We start from the raw sequence: 11,065 nt of genomic DNA, 5'->3' as shown, positions 1-11,065 counted from the left end.
CACGCCTGTAATCCCGTCACTTTGGAAGGCTGAGGCGGGCGGATCACAAGGTCAGGAGATGGAGACCATGGTGAAACCCCGTCTCTACTAAAAATAGAAAAAATTAGCCGGGCGCAGTGGCGGGCGCTTGTAGTCCCAGCTACTCGGGAGGCTGAGGCCGGAGAATGTAGTGAACCCGGGAGGCGGAGCTTGCAGTGAGCCGAGATTGCGCCACTGCACTCCAGCCTGGGCGACAGAGCAAGACTCTGTCTCAAAAAAAAAAAAAAAAAAAAAAAAAAAAAAAAAAAAAGAAAAGTCTGGTATTTGAATGGGAAATAATGTGACCTTAATCCATGTGATAGGAATATCTGCTTTGATTTTGTTTTGTTTTTTGTTTTTTTTTTTTTTTTTTGGAAATTTTGTATATTCAGATTCCTCTGAACTTACTGGTCCTGCAGAAATGTCCCACTCATCCACATTTTGCATTGGCACACATTTCTTGTTTGAGATGTTGCAAAGTTGCCTCTGTTTCAGGACTGTAACACTCCTTCTCCAATCAGGATCTGCTCCCACTTCCCACTACTACTATAAAATTAAGTTACATCTGCTGAAGATATGAAAAAGAGAGAGAGAGAGAGAGAGAGACAGAGAGACAGAGAGAGAGAAAAGAGACTTTAAAAAATTAAAAAATCAAAGGATCTGAAAGACCTAACTAGCATGTACCACCAGAAAACAAGAGTGTGAGGGACTGAATTTTGAAGTCCTTTGGTGATTAGAGAATTTATTGATTTTGGAGCATTGACCTGAAATACTTGAAAAAGACTCCAGGACACGAGGTAAACTTGCTACTAGGATGACTTGTAGAAACAGGGACAAATCAATAGCCTACTCTAAGTGACACTGAAATGTCAGAATTACCATTGCACACTGCGAAGCAATGGGTTAAAATACTCAGAAATTAGGCTTACTGGAATGGCAATTTTGTATAAGGGCTTTAAATGTGTCAAATTATGTTACAAGGGAATATCAGAAGATACACCATTTACCAAGTGTACTAAGAATATGTTAGTGAGGGGGCATCAGGAAATGTTTAAGCCATGTTTGACAGTATGAGAGACCATTAGGGAACTAGGCTTGTTGACATCCAGCAGGATGGTAGGACTCTGAAACAATGGTACTTAAGTATTGACAGTCAACTGGATGCAGTTAGTGATGTGTGGCGAGGTCAAAAGGGCACATGGGGAGCCTCACCCATAGCAAATTAAAGAAATGGTATCCCTAATTATAGAAATTGGCACCTCAGGGAAAAAATGATTAGGCATTAAGTAAAAGGGACTTACTCATTTTTAATCATTTAATGAAAGCAAAAATGGATGACCAGGAGGCTGAGGGATATCACTGTAAAAAAGTCAGCACTTCTTTCCTAGTTTTTAGTACTGAGAATGTATTTTGACCCAGACTCTTCAAGGGCTGGAATCCCAAGTGGAAAAGTCCTGCAGCACCAATGCAAGTGAACAACTGAGATAAATATGTACTGAGGGAAGAGAAATCTTCAAATATTTGGAGGTCTCTTGGATGCGGGCCATTAATAATGAAGGATATGGAGAATCATAATGGCACTCTTATTAGATCAGGGGAATTTGGAATACATGTAACAAGTGAAGTCTTGTCCAAGGTTTGACTCCCGCTGACTCCAGTAGCCCTCACATTCCCTATAGACCCTCCATAGCTCTCACCAACAAGGACCTCACAGTTGCCAACATCATAAACATCAGTTGCTTGAACTGACAAAGGCACCATGTTCCTCCAGACCTGGAAGCAACCACATCCCTCCACACATGGTGTGAGGTGCCATAGCACTTTCTAGCATGCCTCTCAACTTCTGCAGTTGGAGGTCTTTCTTTACCAACCCCAGTCTGTAAGTCAGGAAGAGGTGACTGCTTCTTCCAATGAGCAGATACCTATGCAAGGCGATGATCAGGAAGAATCAGGAAAACATGACACCAGCAAAAGAACACAGTAAACTTCTAGTAACTGACACCAGAGAAATGAAGATTCGGCCAGGAACAGTGGCTCACGCCTGTAATCCCAGCACTTTGGGAGGCTAAGGTGGGTGTTTTTAGATCATGGGGTCAGGAGTTCAAGACCAGCCTGGCCAACATGGTGAAATCCCCTCTCTACTAAAAATGCAAAAATTAGCCGGGCCTGGTGGCAGATGCCTATAATACCAGCTACCCAGGAGGCTGAGGAAGAAGAATCATTTGAATATGGGAGGCAGAGTTTGCAGTGAGCCAAAATCATGCCATTGTACTCTAGCCTGGGCAACAGAGCAAGACTCCATCTCAAAAAAAAAAAAAAGAACAAGAAAACAAGAAAAAAAAAAAAAAAGAAAAAAAAATGAAGATTCACAAATTGCATCACAAATAATTTAAAATAATAGGTCTAAAGAAGTTCAGTGAGCTACAAGGGAACACAGATGAACAATTTAACAAAACCTGGAACACAACAAAGGAACAAAATGAGAAGTTCAACAGAAAAAAGAAAACATAAAGAAGAAGCAAACAAATTTCTGAGCTGCAGAATACAAGTGAGATAGAAAATGGGAGCATCAATAGCAGACTCAAAGCAATGCAATAAATAATAGAAAATTTCAATACCCTACTTTCAACAATAGATAGATCATCCAGACAGAAAATCAATAGAAAACATTTGACTTACCCTACACCACAGACCAAATAAACCTAACGGGCACATATAGAATATTCTATCCAAAAGCAAAACAATATTTTCCCAGATAGATTGTATGTTAGGCCACAAAACAAGTCTTATGAAATCTGAGAATATTGAAATCATATCAAACATCTTTCTGAATACAATGGTATGAAACTGGAAATCAGTAACAGAGAGAAAATTGAAAAATAAGCAAATACGTGGAAATTAAACCACATGCTTCAAAAGACTAATGTGTCAAAGAAGAAATCAAAATGGAAATAAACAGAAGTCTTGAGACAAATGAAAATGGAAACACAACATAGCACAACTTATGGGGTGCAGGAAAAGCAGTTATATTAATAAAAGCGAGGTTCATGGTGAAAAACACCTAAATGAAGAAAAGAGAAAGAACTCAAAAAAATGAAAAACCTAGATTTACATAGCAAGAAACAAAAAAAAGGAGAACAAAACTAAGCTCAAAGTTAGCAGAAGGAAGAAAATGATCAATATAAGAACAGAAATAAATGGAGACTAAAAAGACAATATAAACTGTCAGTGAAACAACAAATTGGTGTTTAAAAATATAAACAAAAATGGCAAACTTTTAGCTCAACTAAGAAAAAAATTGAAAAATCTCAAATAAAATCAGAAGTGAAAGAGGAGACATCATGACTGATACCACAGAAATACAAGGAATCATAGGCAACTGCTGTGAACAATACACATAAAATTGGATAGCCTAGTAGAAATGAATGAATTCCTAGACCCATTTAACCTAGCCAGACTAAATCAAATCATAATGAAGTAGAAAATCTGAATAGACCAATAGTAACTGAGGAGATAGAATCAGTAATGAAAAAAATCTCTCAACAAAGTAGAGCCCAGGACCAGATGGCTTCACTGATGAAGTCTACCAACTATTTAAATAAATAGATATTAATTCTCAAACAATTGAAAAGGAGGGAATACCTTCAAACTTATTTTTCAAGGCTAGCATTAACCTGATAATAAAGCCAGACAAGGAAACTACAAGAAAAGAAAATTACAGATGTATATCATTGATGAACATGGATGCAAAAATTCTCAACAAATACTATAAAGTGAATTCAGTAGCACGTTAACAGGATCATCCACAAAGATCAGGTGGGATTTATCCCCAGGATGCAAACATGGTTTAACATATGCAAATCAGTAAATGTGGTAGACTACATTAAAATGTTGAAGAATAAACATTCTATGATCATCTCAATGTGCGAATTTAACATCCTTTCATAATAAAAGTTATCAACAAATTAGCTACAGAAGGAATGTAAATGTACCTCAACACAGTAAAGGCCATATATGACAAGCACACAGCTGACATCATACTTAACAGTGAAAACTTCTCTGAAAAGTTTTCCTCTAAGATCCCAAACAAGACAAGGATGCCCACTGTAACCATTTTTATTCAACAAGACAATCTAGCCAAAGAAATTAGGTGAGAAAAAGAAGTAACAGACATCAAAAAGAGCAAGGCAAAGGTAAAGTTATATCCATTTGCAGATGACCTGATCTTATGTATAGACTCCTCTAAAGACTCCATAATAAAATCTGTTTGAACTAATAGAATAATTCAATAAAGTTGCAGAATACGAAATCAGTGTGCAAAAATCAGTTGTCTTTCTCTACACTACTAGTGACTTCTCTGAGGGATAAGGAAAACAATCCAATTGCAAACAGCATAAAACGCAACACAATATTTAGAAATATATTTAACCAAGGAAATAAAAGATCTGTACACTAAAATCTATAGACATACTACCCAAAGAAATCATTACAGAATCTGCATTACAGATTAAATGCAATCCCTTTCAGAATTCCCATGGCATTTTTTCACAAAACAAAATAAAATAATCCTAAAATTAATTTGGAACCACAAAAAAAATCCAAATAGGAAAATCAATCTTTAGGCAAATAGAATAAAGCTGGGGGCATCACATTTCTTGATTTGAAACTCTACTATAAAGCTATGGTAATCAAAACAATGTATTACTGGCATAAAAACAGGCACATAGATGAATGAAACAAAATAGAGCATTTAGAAATAAACTCACGCATATGGTCAACTAATTATTTACAAAGGTGCTGAAAAGGCTGACTATCCTGTCATTTCAAGAAATAGCGTTTGGACAACTGGATGTCCACATGCAAAAGAATAAAACTGGAACCTTATTTTACACCACACCCAAAAATCAACTAAAAATGAATTAAAGACTTGAAATCATAATAGCCCTGGAAGACATATGGAAAAGGCTCCCTGATACTGATCTTGATACTGATTTTTTTGTATGACACCAGTAGCGCAAGGAACAAAAGCAAAATTAGTCAATGGGCTTACATCAAACTCAAAAACTATTGCACAGAAAACAGTTAATAAAATGAAAAGGCAACCTTCAGAATGGGAAGAAGCTATTTGTAAACTATATATCTGATAAGAGTTAATATAAAAAATATACAAGGTACTCAAAAACTGAATAGCCAAAAAAAAAAAAAAGTAAAACATAAAAAAAAAAGAAAAAAAAAACTGATTTAAAAATAGCAAAGGACCTGAATAGACATTTCTCCAAAGGCCAACAAAAAGCCAACAGGTATGCCACAGAATGAATATTTTATTTTTTGCTTAGCAAATTTATTCATTGTTGGATTTTTTTTAATGGAAAAACATATCAGCAATTTCCTTTTTTTCCCTCATTGTTTTCTTCTGGAGTGCTTTTTTCCCAGTATTACTGAGGTATGATTGAAAAATAAAAATTGAATATATTTATGATGTATAACATAATGTTTTCGTATACATATACATTGCAAAATGATTAACATAATAAAGTTAATTAACATATCCATGAATTAAATAATTACTATTTTTTATGTATGTGTATGTTTGGGCATTGGGGGGTAAGAACACTTGAGATATACTCTCTTAGCATATGTTTGGGCATTGGGGGGTAAAAACACTTGAGATATACTCTCTTAGCATATTTTAAGTATAGAATACAGTATTAACTATAGTTATTACACTGTAGGTTAGGCCTCCAGAACTCATTCATTTTATAATTGAAAGTTTCTTTGACCCTTTGACCAGTATCTTCTGTTTTCTGCCACATCCCAGGCCCTAACAACCCAAATTCTACTCTCTATTACTTACGCATTTAACACTTTTTTAGATTTTACATGCAAATGAGATCATGCTATCTCTCTCTTTCTATGTCTAGCTTATTTCACCTAACGTAATGTTCTATGGGTTTCTCCATGTTGTTGGCAAATGGCAGTATTTCCTTTTTTAAGGCCAAATAATAATGCATGGTGTTCTTTATCCATTCATTTGTTGTATGACACATAGCTTGTTTCTATATTTTAGCTATTGTGAATAATGTTGCAATGAACAGGAGAGTGCAAATAACTCTTCAAGAATGTGATTTTTTTTCCCTTTTTGGATATATACCCAGAAGTGGAATTGCTAGATCACAAGGTACTTCTATTCTTAATTTTTAAAGAACTTTAATACAGTTTGCCATAATGATTGTGCATTCTCATCTACAGTGACAAGGGTTCCTTTTTCTCCAATCTTCTCCAAGACTTTTTCTCTTTTTGATAATAGCTATTCTAACAGCTGTGGGGCAATATCTCAATTTGGTTTTTATTTGCATTTCTCTGATGATTAGTGATGTTGAGCACTAATCACATCACATTTTTTTAATGGTGCTGGGATAACTGGCCTATTGTTTTTGTTAGCTTTGTCAAAGATCTGATGACTGTAGGTGTGCAGAATTATTTCTGGGCTCTTATTTGGTTGTATTGGTCTATGTGTCTGTTTTTGTACCAGTACAATGCTGTTTTGGTTACTGTAGCCCTGCAGTATAGTTTGAAGTTGAGTAACATAATGCTTTCAGCTTTATCCTTTTTGCTTAGGATTGCCTTGCCTATTTGGGCTCTTTTTCTGGTTCCATATGAATTTTAAAATAGTTTTTTTCTGTTTAGTTTTGTGAAGAATGTTATTGGTAATTTGATAGGAATAGCATTGAATCTGTAATATGCTTTGGGCAGTAGAGCCATTTTATTTATATTGATTATTCATATCTGTGAGCATGGAATGTTTCTCCATTTGTTTGCTTCATCTCTGATTTCTTTGGACAGTGTTTTGTAATTCTCATTGTAGAAAACTTTTACCTTCCTAGCTAGCTGTATTCTTAGGTATTTTATTCTTTTTGTGGCTACTATGAATGGGATTGCATTCCTGATTTGATTCGCAGCTTGACTGTTGTTGGTATAAAGGAATGCTAGTGATTTTTGTATATTTATTCAAAAGTTCCTTCAATGAATCAGCAAACATACAACTTAAAACTGCAGTATTGTATGAAATTATTTTAGTATGTTATTCTTTTTGAGTATTTGTGCTTATGTGTTTTTATTCACATATTAATATACACGGTAATTCAGGTGGCTTTGCTTTCTTCACAATTTTCATTTGAATGATACTATAACTCAAATGTTGAAGTATTACTTAATTTATAATTTAATGCAATTGTAAGTACATGAACATATTTTCAAATTGATAAGTTTTGCAAATGTTACAAATTTCAATGAAATTCACAATCAAAATAGTGGATAGAAGTTTAAAACCTTTCTTGTGGTATATTACAGTTTAAAATATACCTTTATGTAAAATAATGGTAATACAATTACATTCTCACAAAATTGTTAGTTTTGTTTTGCCCATTGTCCCTATGCTTTAGAGAAAACAACACCAGATGTCTAGAGTGTCATTACACTAGTAAGCATAGCATTCAAGTCTTGAAAATGGAATCTTGAAATCCACTAGTTTTCTTGCACACACTTGTAAGACTTAATGCAATGTATGCTACTAAAAAGTTTTAGTATGCCTAGGAAATTAACTTATAAAATAAAAAGTTTAAAGACAAGCAATCATTTAAGAGAAAAGAAGACTTTTCCATTTTTTCCCAAAAATATTTGAGTATAAATTAAGGGACACTTTATTTTTAATATCTTTAGATTTTTTAAAAAAAATTGTGCCTGATATACACATAGATATGTATTACTCAAAGTGATTATTCTAGCTATATGCTGGAATTTTAATTTCTAATACTTTATAGAAATATTTATTCATCAACAGTATTACTATGTAACATTAAATAGGTGATAACATTAGTTTATTTTAATTTTTCTTTTTACTTTCTATTATGCTTTCTCTCCTTGTGAATACTGAAGACGTACCAATACAAATAGTTGTATTTTTCTTTAATCCAGTTCAGCTAGACAAAGTCTTAATCTATAGTTTTGGTTTGTTTTACTAAAATCCTACTAAGTTTTAGAAAGCATGATTTTCTGAAATCTCAAATAGGTAAAAATGGCCAATTACTTGGTTTTAGCTTTTCTTCAGTAAATTTCATACAATACAGATAAGATTATGGATATTAAAGTAGACTAATTTTAATTAAAATATCTATACTTCTTGAAATACAAATTATATAAAAGAGAATAAGATAAAGCTCTCGCTTACAATACAATGTCAGTGTATGATTTTGCATGTTATAGAGGCAAACATGAAATCTAAGGAATCACAACAAATTTTAAAGTAATACACATGCTTTAAATAATTGATATGGATATATGTGGCTAAAGGAAAAACCCTAAAAGAAGCAAAGTAATAAATGTGACTATTTTGCTTAAAGAATAACAGAATATAGCTAGACTCTTGAATTTGTAGGTTCAAGATATGAAAGATATTTATACTCTCAATGTTAAGAGTTTGCATGGCTTTTGATGTTCTTTAAAAATTCAAAATATATAATGTAAATATCTAAAGAGTATGTAATTTTAATTCTCAATAGTTTACTTTTTCTAAATGCTAGATATTCAAATTCTTTCCTGCTTCATTTAATCTAAGAAATTAATTCTACTTTTAGCAGCATATTTACAGAAATCCAAGCTATAAAGGCACCTGCTTATAAGACAGGTGGTGCTATCTGCTTATATATGAGGGATAGGATCAAGAATAAAAGGTTGACTTTATTAAAGAACAGCAAGGTACAATTTGTCCTCAAAAGTAAGTAGCCCTATGTTTAAAAAAAACCTGTGCTCTAGAGGAGCTCAGGGAATCATGAGTAAAATGTGTGAAATATCAAGAATAATTCAGAAAAATGATAGTGTTAAATATCAGCAAAGGAAATACATCTTTCCTCCTACAACCTTCTCTTCCCATTTTCTTCTTTACTTTTAAATGTCATCTCTGTTCTCAAATTATTTAGGATAGTGCTTGCAAAAGGGTAGTATAATTTCTAGGTAATTTGACATAGCCCTTAGATAAAACTGTTGTTTGTATATTTCTTTATTTGTGCTTCATTTAATATGAGTCCACTATTTTGTATGACTTAAATGGGTCAAAATTTAATAAAATCATATGAAAGGTGTAAGCTTTCCAAAGGGAGTAGCTTGATTTATCTTTGGATTTTTTTAACCTCATTTCATAAAGTCTTCTTTTTTTGTAAGTGATTTACATGCAATTCTTTCATTTTATATATGCATATATATAATTATAAATTTAAATTTAGAGTAACACCGTAATGAGATATGCCACAGAGTAATTTTACATTCATTACTAGTTAATTATACCAATCAGTTAATCCATATATTAGGGAAAGTTTTGATTTTGTTCTTTAACATAAATATTAAAACCACACATTTTTAACTTATTTTCTCTAATGAGTAATTAGAGCTGAAAGCACGTATTTAAACAATTGAAATTCTTCTGCTTTGATGTAAAAGGACAACATTGTTCACACATTTCTTAGAACTAATTCAGACCCTTGGAAGAAAACAATTTAAAAAATAAATTTTTATAAGCTCATATAAGATTGAAATATGCGATATTAAAAACTCAATGTCCCTGACGTGATTCTGTCCTGAGTGGCTGTTCTCTTGAGCAGTGGTCGTTTATCTCCACCCGCCTTCTCCCCCACCTAAGTGCATGCCGCCACCCGATGAAGATTCGAGGGACATGGACATGTCCCCCCGAGGCCCCAGAATTATCTTTTCAGTAGCGAATTAAAGGCCGACAAAGATTATCACTTTAAGGTGGATAATGATGAAAATGAGCACCAGTTATCTTTAAGAACGGTGAGTTTAGGGTCTGGTGCAAAGGATGAATTGTACATTGTTGAAGCAGAGGCAATGAATTACGGAGGCAGTCCAATTAAAGTACCGCTGGCAACTTTGACAATGTCTGTACAGCCAATGGTTTCCCTTGGGGGCTTTGAAATAACACCACTAGGGCTCTTACGGTTGAAGTGTGGTTCAGGGCCAGTGCATATTAGTGGACATCGCCTAGTAGCTGGGAAGGAAAAAGCAGAGTCAGAAGATGATGAGGAGGAGGATGTGAAACTCTTAAGTACATCTGGAAAGCTTTCTGCCCCTGGAGGTGGTAGCAAGTTTCCACAGAAAAAAATAAAACTTGCTACTGATGAAGATGATGATGAAGCTGATGATGACGAAGAAGATGATGATGATTTTGATGAGGAGGAAACAGAAGAAAAAGCACCAGTGAAAAAATCTATATGAGATACTCCAGCCAAAAATGCACAAAATTCAAATCAGAATGGAAAAGACTCAAAAACCATCATCAACACCAAAATCAAAAGGACAAAAATCCTACAAAAAAAAACAGGAAAAAACTCCTGAAACACCAAAATAACCTAGTTCTGTAGAAGACATTAAAGCAAAAATGCAAGCAAGTATAGAAAAAGGTGGTTTCCTTCCCAAAGTGGAAGCCAAGTTCATCAATTATGTGAAGAACTGCTTCCAGATGACTGACCAGGAGTCTATTCAAGATCGTTGGCAGTGGAGGAAGTCTCTTTTAAGAAAATAATTCAAACAGTTTGTCAAAAATTTTCTCTCCTATTTTATTTCTGTTAACAGTTGATATCTGGCTGTCCTATTTATAATGCAGAGTGAGAACTTTCCCTACCATGTTTGATAAATGTCCAGATTCCACTGACAAGAATGTGTTGTCCAAAATGCCTGTTTAGTTTTTAAAGATGGAACTCCACCCTTTGCTTGGTTTTAAGTATATGTGGAGTGTTATGATAGGACATAACAATAGTGGTAGTCAGACATGGAAATGGTGGGGAAACAAAAATATACATGTGAAATAAAACTCAGTATTAAAAAGGCAAACTCAATGTATTAACTTTAAAATTTAATCACCATGTCAAACAATTCAAAGAAACAAAATAAATTATTTGAAAATGAAAATTTTGTCACAGATGAGAAATGAAGCCACAAGTAAATTGGCAGTAAGCAACGAAGGAAAGAAAGTGTGATG

The 11,065-nt window shown here is 33.8% G+C and overlaps 1 pseudogene; it reads left to right on the top strand.

The window, feature by feature from the left end:
- The first annotated feature begins 9,712 nt into the window (after positions 1–9,712).
- On the top strand, positions 9,713–10,609 carry LOC102141915 (nucleophosmin-like; annotated as a pseudogene).
- The last annotated feature ends 456 nt before the right edge of the window (positions 10,610–11,065 follow it).

This window comes from Macaca fascicularis, chromosome 17 (genome assembly GCF_037993035.2).
Source record: "Macaca fascicularis isolate 582-1 chromosome 17, T2T-MFA8v1.1".
NCBI classification, from domain to species: Eukaryota; Metazoa; Chordata; class Mammalia; order Primates; family Cercopithecidae; genus Macaca; species Macaca fascicularis.
Note: the sequence above shows the minus strand (reverse complement) of the source record. Positions and strands in the feature narration are given on the sequence as shown.